At 42.1% G+C, this 19,929-nt stretch overlaps 1 protein-coding gene across 5 annotated transcripts in view; it reads left to right on the plus strand.

Annotated features, from left to right (window-relative positions):
- The window catches only part of TMEM150C (transmembrane protein 150C), a 252,534-nt gene that overhangs the window by 160,507 nt on the left and 72,098 nt on the right, over positions 1-19,929 (plus strand). For 4 of the 5 annotated variants that reach the window (XM_044304729.1, XM_044304737.1, XM_044304753.1 and 1 more), the window contains one exon: positions 6,966-7,080. The gene's annotated coding sequence lies outside the window, so the exon portion shown is untranslated. Of the gene's footprint in view, positions 1-6,769; positions 6,870-6,965; positions 7,081-19,929 lie in introns of those variants that run through there. The other variant, XM_044304761.1, reaches the window with a different exon arrangement.

Here is a 19,929-nt window from a genome sequence, read left to right on the forward strand (position 1 = left end):
ATCCGATCCATGTATCCGTGGATCCGTAAAAATCATACGGACGTCTGAATGGAGCCTGACAGGGGTGTGATCAATGACAGGGGTGTGATCAATGACAGGGGTGTGATCAATGACAGGGGGGTGATCAATGACAGAGGGTGATCAATGACAGGGGGGTGATCAGGGAGTCTATATGGGGTGATCATGGGTGATCAGGGGTTCATAAGGGGTTAATAAGTGACAGGGGGGTGTAGTGTAGTGTTTTGTGGTACTTTACACAGCTGCCTGTGTCCTCTGGTGGTCGATCCAAACAAAAGGGACCACCAGAGAACCAGGTAGCAGGTATATTAGACGCTGTTATCAAAACAGCGTCTAATATACCTGTTAGGGGTTAAAAAAAATCTCGCCGCTGGCAGGCTAGAGATCCACTCGCTTACCTTCTGTTCCTGTGAGCGCGCGCGCCTGTGTGCGCGCGTTCACAGGAAATCTCGGCCCTCGCGAGATGACGCGTATATGCGTCACTCTGCGCAGGGCTGCCGCCTCCGGACCGCACATCTGCGTTAGGCGGTCCGGAGACGGTTAAAGAAGTTTAAGGGTTATGGACACCTTTGGAGACCATTTTTGTTTGTGATTGCAGTTTACTTATTTTTGGCTAAAAATCATATTTTCAATTGGCCTTTATTAAAAAATATTGAGCCATTCTGTTACAAATGGTTAACAGTTTTTCTAGCTGTGTGACTGGTATTTTCACTTTGTGCCAGTAATCTAACAAGTCCTTATCTCTCAACTACTAAGAGGTCATAAACACTTATTTAAGCCACATTCTTATCAGTATGATAAGGATTGAGCTTTGATGAGTGTTTATAATGTCAGAGAGCAGAGATAAGGAGCCTGTTTGCTCCCCAGATAACGGAAAAGACAGAAAATCCACAGGCTGCTGCTAGAGCATCTTGGCTATGTACACAAAAAAAGATTACATTTTTTTAAATAAATACCAATTAAAAAAAATATTATAAGCTCAAAATAAGTACAATGCAATAATAAATAAATAAAAATTGCCCCTGAAGGTGTACATAGTCTTTAAGTGAATAGGAGCAGCCCTGAAATAACCAACTCCGGGGGTGCTACACAGTTGATGGGGCTTTAAAGCTCCGGTTTCCAAACACTGGGAGTGCCAGTCAGACCTCCGCCAATCCAATATTAATTACCTATGTGAAGGATAGGTTATCAGTAGTTAAGTCCTGTTACTTCTGTAACTATCATTCTTTCACCTGCATCTCTAAAGCAGGCCTGTCACCATATTAAAAAAAGGGCCAAATAGCAAACTTCCCCTAGCATGGCATTGTTTATTGTATCTACCTCCATTTGCCGTTCTTGAGATATGTCTCTCTAAACTTATGGCATCATCTCTTCAAGGAAAGGTTTATTTTCCACTCTGATGCAGTTAAATCATCATGGACAGCTTTAGAGTGGCCTGCTGCAGAGTGATGTTGAAAGAAATATATATATATATATATATATATATATATATATATATATATAGCGAATATACCACCCTGTATGCTAACTTAATCTGGAGCATCTTCTCTCTCAGACCAGATTGAGTTTTTACTGCTGTTGCACACAGGACCTGAAGCCCAACCAGAAGTTAATGTACAACATGGTCTTTTAATGTTTGCTATATCTCATGAGATGACTGCAGCATGCGGCTCCATGATGATCAGACAAAGTCAAAGTTTGGAAGCATCTTCCTCTTGCAGAGAAGCAAAGTGGTTGACTCCTCACTTAAATTTGCATATTGGGTGCCGTAAGTAAAGGTGGAATATCTCAAGAAGCTACAGTACTTCACCAAATTTTCAGCAAATCGAGCTTTGGATTTGGTCAGGATTATAAGGTTCCTCAAGGCTGAGAAATATTGGCAAATCCTTTATCCATCGCACAATACCATCAGGGAGGCATCTGATTGGCTCAAAATTTATTGTGCAGCAGGACACCAACCCTAAACATACAGCCAATGTCATTAAGAACTACTTCAGTGTAAAGAAGAACAAGGAGTCCTGGAAGTGTTGATATGACCCCCACAGAGCACTGATCTTAAAATAATTGATATCGTCTGGGATTACATGAGAAGACAGAAGGATTTGGGCAAGCCTACATCCACAGATGGCTTGTCATTGGTCGGCTAGAACATGGCTTTTTATTAAATTTCACCTGACGACCAATCATTTTGGTTGAAATTGGCTGTTTTGATCAACTTTAGACTAATGTGTATAGTCACCATTAGAAATCCAACATCCAATAGGTCACAGCAGGAGTGCCTTGGTGAAATTCAGAAATGGCACTCCATAACAGGGTTCCTAATATAATTTTATCCCAGGGTCTGCCTGTACTGCTGAATAACCTGTGTAGATGAAATGACTGTCTTAAAAGTCAGTAATGTTGGTGGCTTTTACTTACAGCCTCAGTATAGACCTATAATTACTACTAAATTCAGATTTTTTTCTTTACCTGTACTCAATAAAGAAGTCTGTTTTCTCTGTGCTACAAAAAGGATATATATTGTGTTGAAATGTTATAACAAATCTATCAGTCTTTGATCTCTCAATGCCGAGCTTCCATTTTGACCTTTAAATTACTCTTCTGAGCATACTCGTGATTAACCTTTGTCAAATATACCAGCCATGAGATTAGGCTTTTCAATTTTTTTTTATTTTTTTGTTTTATCTTCCAAGCGAATGAAAAATGCAGAAATAAAGCTGTCTTGTGTGGATTTAACTGATTTTATTGTACAAATGATTCATGCTCAGGTGAACAGGGGAAATATGCTATAGTCGGTTGTAATCTGCAGGCAGAACCTGTTCCTTAGTCTTTTACCTGTTCTACAATGATTTCTATTGTTTTTCTACTGTAGTTTCTCTTTATGGGATATATGGCCATAATGTATTGCACAGGTATTATATATTAGTGGCATCAGTGAACCTTGAATATACTGTATTTTGTAAACCTAGGAGTATAGGTTACAGTTTTAGTTGAAGATCACCTCATTCCCTTTATATTTAAGTGAATATAAAGCTTTACTTTCAATAATGCAACATTTGTAATATCAAACACAAAAACTGCACTCCTAAAAATAAAACAATGTAAGCTCTGTAAGCTTTGAGCTCTAAATGAAGCAGCTATCTTCCCCTCTCTCTCCCAGCTGGAAGTCTCAGCACGGTCCCAAGTACCATTCAGCTTCAGAGGAGACTGCCTCAGAGATGGTGACTGACAGGTAGCATAGCAAAGTGATGCAGGACAATGGTCTGTGTCTGCAAGCTCTGAGGAATCATGCTGTAAAACTCAGTTAATACACAGTGGAGCTGCCCATTATAGTCAGTATTGTCATTTTTTTGTAGAAAAGGTACCATTCTTCTGTTTTCTGTGCTTGGATTATGCCACAGGTATTATAATTAGGGATGAGCGAACTTCATATTTTGAAGTACGTGTTTGGGTTGTGGTGTATGCTAAATTGTGTTATTGAGTCCGTCACCACGGACCATAACGCAATTCCATGACGCAATGCATAACGGAATTCCTTTAGAGGCATTCCGTCATTCATTCCGTCATAATAGAAGTCTATGGCCTGCATAAAGGATCTGTTATAATGTATGCTGGAAAGATCGCCATTTACAGTACCTCTTTTCTATGCTGGCTTCACATTTTTTGAAGAATCAGGCCAGAAATAAACCCCATTGGGTACAGCTTGATGCTAATGTCTGCAAAGCGCTGCGGACTATAGTAGCGCTATATAAGTGCATAAATAAAATAAATAAATAAAATAAATAAAGTCTCTCTTTACTCAGTGCAAACAATAGCTTGTAGTATATCCATCAGTAGTTTGTACAAAGTGCAGTCTCTGTCCTAGATGATGAGATATGGTGGTTGGATGAGTGGCAGTTAATGGTACCTCAGATATACTATCTCACTGATAACTCTCTGTTGCACTTCTGGCAAAAAGCTGTAAACTGGTACTTGTGGATTTAAATGCACACTGTACAATGCAGGCTAGGAGTCTGACTTGGACAGTATCTAGGTGATGGGTGTCTAACTCTATTCCCTTACCTGCAGCAGGGTCTGTAAAGCAGTGGCTTGCTGGTCACTCTACTGACTATTAACACTGTAGCTTTTGGGAGTAGTGGAGGAGTGGTCTCACAGGAGAATTGGATCTCTCCTCCATACAGTCTATACTAGAACTACCCCTCCTTTCAGAAAGCAGGACCAGCCCACTCCTACCAAGATGGAGGAACAGAGTAGTTAACCCTGTCCCTGCCAACATTATCTCTTCATGCTGGTATACTTATATAACATAACAATATATACCATAACATTTTCAGATAACCCCAGGTTTAGGATACTGCACATACAGTTCCTATGCAGAGCTAACCTTGCCTGCCTTGTAGTAAATACATGAATAATTTCTGGTAATTTGTCATTGCAAATAGGTCACAATTTCATCATTAATATGATCAATAAGACTTTTTTGAATTCTAAACAGTTTATCAGAGTTACTACAAAGAAAGGCACTTGCTGTACAAGACAGTCCATTGATTTCAATGCATTTTACAGATGCTTAGCAGGATAAGCAGGATAACTTGAGGCTTTTGGGCACAAAATCAAAATCTACAAGGGTACAGTCCTATACAGTGGCCAGGCTAAGGCTTTGCAAGTCTGTGCAGTTTTCGAACTGACTGGTGCAAATTCTGGCTATGCACCACATATACAGTGGCAAGAAAAAGTATGTGAACCCTTTGGAATGATATGGATTTCTGCACAAATTAATCATACAATGTGATCTGATCTTCATCTAAGTCACAACAATAGACAATCACAGTCTGCTTAAACTAATAACACACAAATAATTAAATGTTACCATGTTTTTATTGAACACACCATGTAAACATTCACAGTGCAGGTGGAAAAAGTATGTGAACCCTTGGATTTAATAACTGATTGAACCTCCTTTGGCAGCCATAACTTCAACCAAACGTTTCCTGTAGTTGCAGATCAGACGTGCACAATGGTCAGGAGTAATTCATGACCATTCCTCTTTACAGAACTGTTTCAGTTCAGCAATATTCTTGGGATGTCTCGTGTGAATCGCTTTCTTGAGGTCATGCCACAGCATCTCAATCGGGTTGAGGTCAGGACTCTGACTGGGCCACTCCAGAAGGTGTATTTTCTTCTGTTTAAGCCATTCTGTTGTTGATTTACTTCTATGCTTTGGGTGGTTGTCCTATTGCAAAACCCATCTTCTGTTGAGATTCAGCTGGTGGACAGATGGCCTTAAGTTCTCCTGTAAAATGTCTTGATAAACTTTGGAATTCATTTTTCCTCTGATGATAGCAATCCATCCAGGCCCTGACACAGAAAAGCAGCCCCAAACCACGATGCCCCCACCACCATACTTCACAGTTGGGATGAGGTTTTGATGTTGGTGTGCTGTGCCTCTCTTTCTCCACACATAGTGTTGTGTGTTTCTTCCAAACAACTCAACTTTGGTTTCATCTGTCCACAGAATATTTTGCCAGTCCTGCTGTGGAACATCCAGGTGCTCTTGTGCAAACTGTAAATGTGCAGCAATGTTTTTTTTTTTTGGACAGCGGTGGCTTCCTCTGTGGTATCCTCCCAGGAAATCCATTCTTGTTTAGCGTTTTACGTATCGTAGATTTGCTAACAGGGATGTTAGCATATGCCAGAGGCTTTTGTAAGTCTTTAGCTGACACTCTAGAAGTCTTCTTCACCTCATTGAGCAGTCTGCGCTGTGCTCTTGCAGTCATCTTTTCAGGACGACCACTCCTAGGGAGAGTAGCAGCAGTGCTGAACTTTCTCCATTTATAGACAATTTGTCTTACCGTGGACTAATGAACAGCAAGGCTTTTGGAGATACTTTTATAACCCTTTCCAGCTTTATTCAAGTCAACAATTCTTAATGGTAGGTCTTCTGAGAGCTCCTTTGTGTGAGGCATTATTCACATCAGGCAATGCTTCTTGTGAAAAGCAAACCCACAACTGGTGTGTGTTTTTATAGGGCAGGGCAGCTGTAACCAACACCTCCAATCTCATCCCATTGATTGGACTGCAGTTGGCTGACACCTCACTCCAATTAGCTCTTGGAGATGTCATTAGTTTAGGGGTTCACATACTTTTTCCACCTGCACTGTGAATGTTTACATGGTGTGTTCAATAAAAACATAGTAACATTTAATTCTTTAAGTAGTTAACATTTAATTCTAGTTTAAGCAGACTGTGATTGTCTATTGTTGTGACTTAGATAAAGATCAGATCACATTTTATGACCAATTTGTGCAGAAATCAATATCATTCCAAAGACTTCACATACTTTTTCTTGCAACTGTAGTGACACCCTGTGTGAAGATAGTAAATGACCCCTCCTAAAATGTTGGTTATTAGTCCTGTCATATATTCTGACTGTTTGCCACATGTGAATTTTTGTATTCTCAGCCAAAATGGGATTGGATCAGAATTCAAAGTTTTCATTTATCCACATCATCACTTTTGCATCCAGTCAAGGTTTTGACTTGAAAAAAAGAAATGTGGGCCAGACAAGCCCGGCTACGGCTTTATGTGACGCTTTGTTTTTGCAGAATCTTGCTGCAGATTTGTGCTATTTTATAGTAAAAAACGAATGTTGCTATTGCTTTTAAGCCATCATCTGTCAGTGAGTAGATTATAAAATAGGCGTTTTACTATCCATCCTAATGGCACCTTCACAGCCAAATAAATTAATGACAACACTGCAGTTAACATTTCGAGGAATATAAAATGGATGTCCAATTACCAGCTGAAGATTTGCGATATTAGTGCATAAAGATTCAACTGGGGATAACAAGGTAGAATATTTCTCAGAGCGATCAGCTGCAGTATTAATCATAAATGACTAACAAAAGAACATACTGCCTTATTAATGTATTCTTATTTCTTTTAAGGTGATTGCCTCTGTGATTATTAGGACATTTTATCCGTCTACTGCCAATTCCAGAACAAAGTGTTCCACTTCTCCATTGTCCATTGTAAGCCTATAGGTCAGCTATTCACCAAAAGGTATGTTGGCAGTATACATGCTTATTATGTTTTTCATGAACACGTGAAAAAAAGTAATGTTGATATGTCTTTTGCCAAATAAAAAAACTACATAAAGGGGTATTATTAACAGCTCTACTATATGCCATCGATGTCAGATAGGTGTGGGCCCTCGGAGGGCATGGAGAGCAGACACGCATGTGCAATCATGCTCCGTTCTCTGGTATGGGAGTTCTGAAAATAGCCAAGTGCTGGCTCAGCTATTTTTCGGGGAGTCCCATGGCGGTGAATTGAGAGGTGGCCACACTTGCGGGACTTGCTCTCCATTTACCGCTATGGGACTTCTGAAAACAGCCAAAAGCGATCACCTGGCTGTTTTTGGAACTTGCATATCAATGAATGGAGAGTAAGCCACACATGCACTGTGTGCTCTCCTTCAGTTTGGGGACCCATTCTGGAGATAGGAGCTATCTGATATTGATGGCATATTCCAGTGATATGCCATCCATGCCCCAGGTGGAAATACCCCTTAAAATATTTTATATAACTGCATTCCTAAAGATGGTATTTTCCTGCTATTTATTTTAAGCAGCACTTGTTGCTTAGCTATTTTTAAGCTCGGTTCTCTTTGGTCAGTGCTTTGAGGTGTGACTACAGCTTCCCTACCGTGCCTTAAGGAAGTGTTAGGTAGTCTAAGACACACCTCCTGCCTTATCATTGATTCAGGCTGCTGGTCTGTCCCTCCTTCTGCCTCTTCAGAATAGCTGTTGTGTATAACATACAGGTCCTTTAAAAAAAAATTAGCATATTGTGATAAAGTTCATTATTTTCTGTAATGTACTGATAAACATTAGACTTTCATATATTTTAGATTCATTACACACCAACTGAAGTAGTTCAAGCCTTTTATTGTTTTAATATTGATGATTTTGGCATACAGCTCATGAAAACCCAAATTTCCTATCTAAAAAAATTAGCATATCATGAAAAGGTTCTCTAAACGAGCTATTAACCTAATCATCTGAATCAACTAATTAACTCTAAACACCTGCAAAAGATTCCTGAGGCTTTTAAAAACTCCCAGCCTGGTTCATTACTCAAAACCGCAATCATGGGTAAGACTGCCGACCTGACTGCTGTCCAGAAGGCCATCATTGTCACCCTCAAGCAAGAGGGTAAGACACAGAAAGAAATTTCTGAACGAATAGGCTGTTCCCAGAGTGCTGTATCAAGGCACCTCAGTGGGAAGTCTGTGGGAAGGAAAAAGTGTGGCAGAAAACGCTGCACAACGAGAAGAGGTGACCGGACCCTGAGGAAGATTGTGGAGAAGGACCGATTCCAGACCTTGGGGGACCTGCGGAAGCAGTGGACTGAGTCTGGAGTAGAGACAACCAGAGCCAATGTGTACAGGCGTGTGCAGGAAATGGGCTACAGGTGCCGCATTCCCCAGGTCAAGCCACTTTTGAACCAGAAACAGTGGCAGAAGCGCCTGACCTGGGCTACAGAGAAGCAGCACTGGACTGTTGCATGTCATTCGGAAATCAAGGTGCCAGAGTCTGGAGGAAGACTGGGGAGAGGGAAATGCCAAAATGCCTGAAGTCCAGTGTCAAGTACCCACAGTCAGTGATGGTCTGGGGTGCCATGTCAGCTGCTGGTGTTGGTCCACTGTGTTTTATCAAGGGCAGGGTCAATGCAGCTAGCTATCAGGAGATTTTGGAGCACTTCATGCTTCCATCTGCTGAAAAGCTTTATGGAGATGAAGATTTCATTTTTCAGCATGACCTGGCACCTGCTCACAGTGCCAAAACCACTGGTAAATGGTTTACTGACCATGGTATTACTGTGCTCAATTGGCCTGCCAACTCTCCTGACCTGAACCCCATAGAGAATCTGTGGGATATTGGGAAGAGAAAGTTGAGAGACGCCAGACCCAACACTCTGGATGAGCTTAAGGCCGCTATCGAAGCATCCTGGGCCTCCATAACACCTCAGCAGTGCCACAGGCTGATTGCCTCCATGCCACGCCGCATTGAAGCAGTCATTTCTGCAAAAGGATTCCCGACCAAGTATTGAGTGCATAACTGAACATAATTATTTGAAGGTTGACTTTTTTTGTATTAAAAACACTTTTCTTTTATTGGTCGGATGAAATATGCTAATTTTTTTAGATAGGAAATTTGGGTTTTTATGAGCTGTATGCCAAAATCATCAATATTAAAACAATAAAAGGCTTGAACTACTTCAGTTGTGTGTAATGAATCTAAAATATATGAAAGTCTAATGTTTATCAGTACATTACAGATAATAATGAACTTTATCACAATATGCTAATTTTTTTAGAAGGACCTGTACAAGTTTATTACAGGGTGTTTGCATGGAACACTGATTTTTATTATAGCGACTACAGTTGACCACTAAATCAACAGTGAGAAAAAGCAGATGTCAGGAAATTGTCACACATACACTGTGGAAAATGGGCCTTAGTAAAAGGGAGGATGTATTCCTGGAGATTCCCTTTAAAGCCCTTGATTAATCTTTTTTTTTTTTTTAAGGCTAATCAATTTTCAGATAAAGTTATACAAATAAAAGAGTACTAGGAAACAATCTATCAGGAGTCTGTCTAACAGGGTATGTACATAGAAGATAATATAGAATTGTAAATGTGTCACCACAAGGGAGGAAATGCACATACTAAAAACATGACCTCCAATCTGTGTTTGAAATAGAGGTAAAAATTCCCTGAATGTAGGAGGTGGGCAAACAAGGAAAGAATGAACGAAGAGTAGCTAATAACTTGAGAACAAGGTACGGTAAAATCTACATTCAAATGTACAGTGTTAAAAAAGATAGCAGTGATCTTAACAAAGCAACTAAAAGCACAAAATCATTAGAACTTTTATTTCCATAAATGCAAATGCACTGGAATTCTATTCAATTCTTGATCACAACAATAATAAAATGTATCCAGTTAGTGTTAATCCTTTACAGTAAACAAAAAGGAATATTAAGCTGTTAAAAAAAAAAAATAACAGCTCTAGCATTTTTCTGTAAAAATGTAAAAATTTAAGGGGCATTTATTAACATGTATATGCTACAATATAGGAGTGTATCAGTTGCAGTTTTGTCTGAAGTGGTGAGAAAAGGCGTGCGCCTTGGATGGGGAAGTGGGCGGGCTGGTAGGCCCAGGATATTTATCATTCTCCACTCCAGTTATGGGTTAACTCTACACCAGCAAAGTAGCTGATGTAGATGTAAGTCTGGCACACAGCCTGCCAGAGGAAGCACCAAACTTATGTAGAGGCCTGTGCCTCTACGTAACTTTGGCGAATCCTTCAGCAGCACAGAGGGACTTAAGACTAGAGAGGAAAATGTTGGTCTTCATGTATAAACTAAAAAAATATTTGAGGTTTCACTTTACCTTGAATTACTGAACTAATATTAAGTGGCATAACCACTGTTTCTGAGAACTGCTTGGTATCTGTGTTGCATGGAGTCAACCAATTCTGGCAATACACAGGTATTGCAGTCCAGGAAAATTGACCTACATTCAACAGTTCTTCAACATTTTTGGGTTTTGCCACAAAAGACTCATTTTTATGTCATCCCACAAGTTCTCTGTGGGATTGAGGTCAGGTGATTGGGCTCGTCACTCCATTACCTCCATCCTGCTTGTCTGTAACCAAGATGTTGTTCACTTACTGGTGTGTTTTGGGTCATTGTCTTGTTGGAACACCCATTTCAAGTGCATTTCTTCTTCGGCATAGGGCAGCATGATCTCCTCAAGTATTTTGATATATTCAAATTGATCTATGATCCCTCTGATGCGATAAATAGGCCCAACACTATGGTATGATAAATATCCCCATATCATGCTTTTTTGCACCGCCATGCTTTATTGTCTTTACAGTGTGCTGTGGCTTGAATTCAGTGCCCGGGGGTCATCAGACATACTGTCTGAATCCACTAGACCCAAAAAGAACAACTTAAATTTCAGCAGTCCACCGTTTCTCTTTTTGCCAGACATTGTGTTACATGGCAAATTCCAACCTATTCAGGATGTTTTTTTCCAGTTTCATTCACTTGCATCTGCATATGCAGGATCCATCCTCATATAGTGAGCAGAAAATATTTCACGCCCTGCACGCCAGGTGGAGCTGCTGGCTGAGCGTCCTGACGCTCTGGAGTCCTGAGGTGAGCATTGGCTAAGCCTTTGCCATTTTTGCTATTCTTCGATTCATTCAAACAGTAGTTCCCCGCTTTCTTCTGCATATTTCCGGTTTTGGTTGACGCTTCAAGGCATTTAAGATAATTTTATAAGCTGCTCCACTTCTCTATATGTTTTTCCCTCTCCAATAAACTTTTTAATTAAAGTATGTTCTTCATCAGAACAGTGTCTGGAATTACTCATATTCCCCAGTATTTCAGAAGAAAATGCACTATTACCAACATGTGTGATATTTGCCACCCTTCGTCCTTAAATAAGGGCCAAAATGAATACCTCAGAATGAATGACTTCACCAATTTATTCCCTACTGCTATTATTTTGAATTGGCCTCTTTCAATGAATGATTCAATTACTCACAATGAGCGACATGCATGTCCAAATTTTTAGGTCTTTTTTTTTCCTATTACTCTACTGCACTTACAACTAAACAATTTGCAATCTAGAAATATCACTTCTACAAAAAAGCGATTTATCAGATGAATGATGTTAGACTGCTATTTTTTTTAAACAATTCTGTATACAATTGCAATGCAGAATATGCAAAATCAGAAGATATGCTTACTTGATTTTTCCTGATCCATGGCTCAATTATATAGTTTTAAGTTTTCTGAAACATTCCTGGGACTAAATTTCAATATGTTCCCAAATCTATGACTGGAGAAGAGGTTAACCTAAAAGTATTTGGGAAACCATGAAAAAGTTTACACAAACTGCTGTGCAACAATCAAGTCTGAACCGCAGCAATTCAACTCTGACCTAAAGAAGTTACTGCAAGAGACACACGAGCTCAACAGCTAATAAAAGTGTATAAGAAAAATACATCTATAAAGTAAATATGTGTTCAAGGGTGGTAAGTTAATGCAAATAACACGGGAGGACCTCTCGAACAAAGTGCTATCCACAGGACGTTCATAAAAGTGACAGCCAGAGGAACCACATAACAGTCATAGCTTGAAGGCTGCTGTCTCTGGTTGCAGGAATGTAACCACATTGACTGTGGTCTGGTGGTTAACGGTAGGCAAAGGTCACTCAGTGCATGTGAAGAACATCTTCTTCAACTAAAGATAACTTGACATGCCCACAAAATTCTCACATTTATCACTTCCAATATGCTGTCACGAGGGTGTCAAGAGCCACGTCTGACTCCGTTATACCCGTGGTCAGGAAGTCGCAGCGGGTGGCTGCGCGCTCTATGTCTAAAGATCACGCTGTTTCTTAATGATAGTTTTCTGTGTTTGCCTTACTATCCTTTTTGTCTTACTCAGGGATCTGTAGCTTCTCCTCCTCAGCTGTTTCTTGTCTGTCACTCCCAATCTCCTTATATTCTCCTCTCTCACTTCTCTGGTTGCCAGATATAGAGCTTCCTGCCTGGACTTCTATACTGACCCACTGGAGATGTGAATCCTGGTTGTTGTTCCAGAGTGTTACCTTCCGGATCCCTGTTGGGCTTTTTGTTGTCGCCCACCTGGGATTATATGTTGTCTGTATTGTCTGTCCTCCCCTTGGTGTTTTCCTTTAGAGTTAGTGGTACGGACTAGTGTTCCCACCGCCCTATTCACTATCTAGGGCTCATCTTAGGGAAAGCCAGGGTTTTTAACCCGTCTAGGGACGTCAGGGCAGTCAGGTGCCAGCCTCAAGGTGAGATAGGGGTCACCACCTTTCCCTCTCCCTTGGACAGAGCCTCCCCTTTTCCCTCCCGTTGTGTCACGTATGTGATAGGCACGCCGGTCGTGATATTATATCTGGCCCTTATTTTTTGGGGGGGGGGGAATTCTTTTTTTTTTTTTTTTTTTTCTCTCTCTATTTAGAATCCATTATGGATCCTATTGCTGCTTTGGCAAAACAACTTCAAGGCCTGTCTTTGGAGGTGGCAGGATTGAAGGCGTCGGTCCTCCAACAGCAGCAAATGCAGCAGACCGCAAGCCCAGCGGTTGCTATGAGTAACCAGGTTGTTGCAGAACCCAAGGTTATTCTTCCTGCCAGATTTTCTGGGGGAAGGGACAAGTTTGTGATGTTCCGTGAGGCCTGTAAATTATATTTTAAGCTGCGCCCTTACTCCTCTGGTAATGAAGAACAGCGGGTGGGGATTATTATTTCCCTGCTTCAAGGGGACCCGCAATCCTGGGCGTTCTCTTTACCCCCTGGTTCCCAGGCTCTGCGGTCAGTGGATGAATTTTTTGGGGCCTTGGGTCTCATATATGATGACCCTGACCGAGTCGCCCTGGCTGAATCGAAGTTACGGAGACTCCTACAGGGAGATCGGCCAGCAGAGGAATATTGCTCAGAGTTCCGTAGGTGGGCTACGGATACTCAGTGGAACGACCCGGCTCTCAGGAGTCAGTTCTGCTCTGAGTTATCCGAAAGGGTTAAGTATGCGCTTGCGCTGTATGAGACTCCCCTTTCCCTTGATGCTGTTATGTCCCTCTCTATCAGAATAGATAGACGTCTTAGGGAGAGATTGAAAATTCCTGAGCAATTGGTAACCTCTCCCAAGCAGCAGTTAGTCTGTACTGACCTAGACAAGCCAATGCAGCTAGGAGGAACTACTCGTCAGGTCCATCCTCCTGAGGCTCGCCGTAGGCGTGGGGCTTGTTTTTGTCTGTGGGGAAAGGGGTCATTTCATTAATGTCTGTCCTTCCTTTCTCAAAAACAAAAGACCGTCGGAACCACTAACCCCAGGCTGTGCGGAGAATGTCAGCCGGGGGGTATACGTTTCCTCCATACGAACATCTCAATTTCTGTTGCCAGCGGTTATTGGTTTTTGGTGTTAAGACGGAGACTATTTCTTTCTTTCTAGACAGTGGAGCAGGGGTAAATTTGATTGATGCCCATTTTGCCCGCACTATGGGTTTGTCTCTCTGTACGCTGCAGAGACCTATTCCCATATTCGCTATTGATTCTGCTCCTCTGTCTCAGAGAAACCTCACTCACATTGTCCATATCTTACACCTTCGGGTAGGGGACCACCATAATGAGTGTCTTTCATGTTATGTTCTGGAGGGCCTTCCCTCTCCTGTGGTATTGGGTCTTCCCTGGTTGGTAGCGCACAATCCTGTAGTGGATTGGCAGGCCAGGGAGATATTGGAGTGGAGTGAGCATTGCAGAGAAAATTGCTTAAATAGCAATTGCTTAGTCGCCTCCATAGCTACCCTACCTACATTTATTTCGGACTTTGAGGACGTTTTTTCTGAAAAGGGTTGTCACAAGTTACCACCTCACCGTCCTTATGATTGCCCATTTAACCTGATTCCCGGTGCAAAATTACCCAAGACCAGGTTATATAATCTTTCGGGTCTCGAGAGACAAGCCATTAAAGATTATATCTCCGAGAGTCTGGCTAAGGGACACATCAGACCCTCTTCTTCACCCGTGGCTGCAGGGTTTTTCTTTGTTAAAAAGAAAGATGGGGGCCTGTGTCCTTGCCTAGATTTCCGCGAGCTAAACCGGATAACCATCCGAGACCCATACCCTCTTCCTCTCATTCCTGACCTGTTTAATCAGATTGCGGGTGCTAAGTGGTTCTCCAAACTTGATCTTAGGGGGGCCTACAATCTGATTCGTATCAAGGAAGGGGATGAGTGGAAGACAGCTTTTAACACCCCTGAGGGGCATTATGAAAATTTAGTCATGCCTTTCGGTCTGACCAATGCTCCTGCTGTCTTCCAACATTTCGTTAATGATATTTTTAGTCATCTTATCGGCAGGTTTGTGGTGATATACCTAGATGATATCTTAATTTATTCGGCTGATCTGAAAACACATGAAGTACATGTCAGACAGGTACTGCAGGTCCTACGAACGAATAAATTATATGCGAAAATTGAAAAGTGTGTCTTCGCCGTTCAGGAAATACAGTTCCTAGAACATCTATTATCTGCTTCAGGTTTCCGTATGGATCCTAGGAAGGTCCAGGCAATTTTGGATTGGGATCTTCCTGAGAACCTTAAAGCTCTACAACGGTTTTTGGGTTTCGCAAATTTCGATAGAAAGTTCATTAAAAATAATTCAGTGATCGTCAAACCCCTTACTGACATGACTAGGAAGGGGACTGATTTTTCTAAATGGTCTGACGCCGCTAAAATTGCATTTTCCTCTCTAAGGCCTCTTTCACACGACCGTTTTTTTTTTTCCGTTTTGCGGGCCGTTTTTTGCGGTCCGTATACGGTCCGTATACGGAACCATTCATTTCAATGGTTCCGCAAAAAAAACGGAATGTACTCCGTGTGCATTCCGTTTCCGTATTTCCGTTTTTCCGTTCCGTTTAAAGATAGAACATGTCCTATATTTGGCCGCAAATCACGTTCCGTGGCTCCATTAAAGTCTATGGGTCCGCAAAAAAACGGAATGCATACGGAAATGCATCCGTATGTCTTCCGTATCCGTTCCGTTTTTTGCGGAACCATCTATTGAAAATGTTATGCCCAGCCCAATTTTTAATATGAAATTACTGTATACTGTATTTGCCATACGGAAAAACGGAACGGAACAACGGAACGGAAACGGAACCACAACGGAAGCAAAAAACGGAACAACGGATCCGTGAAAAACGGACCGCAAAACACTGAAATGGACATACTGTCGTGTGAAAGAGGCCTTAGGCCTAGTTCACACGAACGTTTTTTTTGCGGGTGTACGGGCCGTTTTTTTGTGTTCCGTATACGGTCCGTATACGGAACCATTCATTTCAATGGTTCCGCAAAAAAAACGGAATGTGTTCCGTATGCCTTCCGTTTCCGTTTTTCCGTTTTTCCGTTCCGTTGAAAGATAGAGCTTGTCCTATATTTGGCCGTAAATCACGGGTCGTGGCTCCATTCAAGTCAATGGATCCGCAAAAAAAACGGAACACATACGGAAATGCATCCGTATGTCTTCCGTTTCCGTTCCGTTTTTTCTGAACCATCTATTGAAAATGTTATGGCCAGCCCAATTTTTCCTATGTAATTACTGTAAACTGTACATGGCATACGGAAAAACGGAACGGAACAACGGAACGGAAACGGAAACACAACGGAACTCAAAAACGGAACAACGGATCCGTGAAAAACGGACCGCAAAAAACTATAAAAGGCCTCTTTCACACGACAGTATGTCCATTTCAGTGTTTTGCGGTCCGTTTTTCACGGATCCGTTGTTCCGTTTTTTGCTTCCGTTGTGGTTCCGTTTCCGTTCCGTTGTTCCGTTCCGTTTTTCCGTATGGCAAATACAGTATACAGTAATTTCATATAAAAAATTGGGCTGGGCATAACATTTTCAATAGATGGTTCCGCAAAAAACGGAACGGATACGGAAGACATACGGATGCATTTCCGTATGCATTCCGTTTTTTTGCGGACCCATAGACTTTAATGGAGCCACGGAACGTGATTTGCGGCCAAATATAGGACATGTTCTATCTTTAAACGGAACGGAAAAACGGAAATACGGAAACGGAATGCACACGGAGTACATTCCGTTTTTTTTGCGGAACCATTGAAATGAATGGTTCCGTATACGGACCGTATACGGACCGCAAAAAACGGCCCGCAAAACGGAAAAAAAAAACGGTCGTGTGAAAGAGGCCAAAGCCATACGTTCGTGTGAACTAGGCCTAAGGCCTAGTTCACACGAACGTTTTTTTTGCGGGTGTACGGGCCGTTTTTTTGTGTTCCGTATACGGTCCGTATACGGAACCATTCATTTCAATGGTTCCGCAAAAAAAACGGAATGTGTTCCGTATGCCTTCCGTTTCCGTTTTTCCGTTCCGTTGAAAGATAGAGCTTGTCCTATATTTGGCCGTAAATCACGGGTCGTGGCTCCATTCAAGTCAATGGATCCGCAAAAAAAACGGAACACATACGGAAATGCATCCGTATGTCTTCCGTTTCCGTTCCGTTTTTTCTGAACCATCTATTGAAAATGTTATGGCCAGCCCAATTTTTCCTATGTAATTACTGTAAACTGTACATGGCATACGGAAAAACGGAACGGAACAACGGAACGGAAACGGAAACACAACGGAACTCAAAAACGGAACAACGGATCCGTGAAAAACGGACCGCAAAAAACTATAAAAGCCATACGTTCGTGTGAACTAGGCCTAAGGCCTCTTTCACACTACAGTTTTTTGCGTTCCGTATACGGTCCGTTTTTTGCGTTCCGTATACGGTCCGTATACGGAACCATTCATTTCAATGGTTCCGCAAAAAAACAGAATGTGTTCCGTATGCATTCCGTTTCCGTATTTCCGTTTTTCCGTTCCGTTGAAAAGATAGAACATGTCCTATATTTGGCTGCAAATCACAGTCCGTGGCTCCATTCAAGTCAATGGGTCCGCAAAAAAAACGGAACACATACGGAAATGCATCCGTATGTCTTCCGTTTCCGTTCCGTTTTTTGCGGAACCATCTATTGAAAATGTTATGCCCAGCCCAATTTTTTATATGAAATTACTGTATACTGTATTTGCCATACGGAAAAACGGAACGGAACAACGGAACGGAAACGGAACCACAACGGAAGCAAAAAACGGAACAACGGATCCGTGAAAAACGGAACGCAAAACACTGAATTCAACATACTGTAGTGTGAAAGAGGCCTAAAAGAGAGATTTACTTCGGCACCTGTTCTAATTCAACCCGATGTCTCCCAGCCTTTTATTGTTGAAGTAGATGCGTTAGAGGTGGGAGTGGGGGCTGTACTGTCTCAGGGTCCGTCTCCTGGCAAATGGCGTCCTTGCGCTTTCTTTTCCCCAAAATTATCTACAGCTGAGAAAAACTATGATATTGGAAATAGGGAACTATTAGCGATTAAACTAGCGTTTGAAGAATGGCGTCACTTCTTAGAGGGAGCAATCCACCCCGTCACGGTGATTACGGATCACAAAAACCTTCTGTACCTCGAATCGGCTAAGCGTCTCACCCCTAGACAAGCTAGGTGGTCGCTATTTTTTTACCAGGTTTAACTTTGTCATCACCTATCGTCCTGGAGCAAAAAATACCAAGGCAGACGCATTATCTCGTAGTTTCCCTGGAGGGGGTAATGTTAGTGATCCGTTACCCATTTTACAAAGAGGGGTGGTTGTCTCTGCTGTACACTCTGTTCTGGAGGGGAAGGTGTTAAGAGGCCCAGGGGGACGCCCCGGTCTCTTGCCCCTCAGAGAAATTGTTTGTACCGTTAAACCTGCGTCTCGAATTATTAAAGGAACATCATAATTCGGCACTTGCTGGGCACCCGGGTAGTAAAGCAACCTTGGAGCTATTGTCTCGTCGTTTTTGGTGGCCAAGGTTGCGTCAGGATGTAATGGATTTTGTGTCTACTTGTTCTACTTGTGCACGCGCGAAAGTCTCTCATACACGTCCTGCAGGGTCTTTATTGCCACTTGTCATTCCCAATAGGCCATGGACACATCTGTCAATAGATTTCATCACTGACTTACTGTTGTCTGCAGGTAAAACGGTTATCTTGGTTGTAGTAGACAGGTTTAGCAAAATGGTACACTTCATTGCGTTACCCGCACTTCCTAATGCTAAGACTCTTGCTCAGGTGTTCATCAGTGAAATCGTGAAGCTTCACGGGGTCCCTTCCGATGTGGTTTCGGATCGGGAAACCCAATTTATTTCTAAGTTTTGGAAAGCTTTTTGTTCCCGTTTGGGGGTACACTTATCTTTTTCCTCAGCTTTCCATCCTCAGTAGAATGGACAGACTGAGCGTACCAACCAAAACCTTGAGACATATCTAAGGTGTTTTGTGTCTGAAAATCAAGAGGTGTGGTCATCATATTTACCGTTAGCCGAGTTTGCCATAAATAATCGCCGTCAGGAATCCACTGGCAAGTCACCATTTCTTGGTGCATATGGTTTTCATCCCCAATTCTGTACTTTCAAAGAGGGGGGGGGCTCTTCTGGGGTTCCCGAAGAGGAACGGTTTTCTTCATCTCTTTCATCTGTATGGCAGAAGGTGCAAGCTAACTTGAAAAATATGGGAGGTAAATATAAATGCATGGCTGATAAGAAACGGTCGCCAGGTCCGGACCTAGGAGTGAATGACTATGTGTGGTTATCTACTAGGAATATTAAGTTGAAGGTTCCCTCTTGGAAACTGGGTCCTAGGTTCATTGGTCCTTACAAAATAGTGGCCGTCATTAACCCCGTGGCTTTTCGCCTGGAGCTACCTCAGACTTTTAAGATCCATAACGTCTTCCATAAGTCGTTACTCAAGAAGTATGTTCCACCTCTAGAACCATCACCACTGCTACCCCCTCCTGTTATTGTGGATAGTAATCTGGAGTTTCAAATATCCAAAATTGTTGATTTTCGTCTGGTCCGCCGCTCTCTTCGGTATCTGGTGCATTGGAGGGGTTACGGCCCCGAGGAAAGAATGTAGGTTCCAGCGTCAGAGGTAAACGCCAACAGGTTAGTTCAGGCTTTCCATGCCTCTCATCCTGAGAGACCTGGTCCTGAGTGTCCGGAGGCCCCTCGTAGAAAGGGGGGTACTGTCACGAGGGTGTCAAGAGCCACGTCTGACTCCGTTATACCTGGGGTCAGGAAGTCGCCGCGGGTGGCTGCGCGCTCTATGTCTAAAGATCATGCTGTTTCTTAATAGTTTTCTGTGTTTGCCTTACTATCCTTTTTGTCTCACTCAGGGATCCGTAGCTTCTCCTCCTCAGC

Source organism: Bufo gargarizans, chromosome 1 (assembly GCF_014858855.1).
Source record: "Bufo gargarizans isolate SCDJY-AF-19 chromosome 1, ASM1485885v1, whole genome shotgun sequence".
Taxonomy (NCBI): Eukaryota; Metazoa; Chordata; class Amphibia; order Anura; family Bufonidae; genus Bufo; species Bufo gargarizans.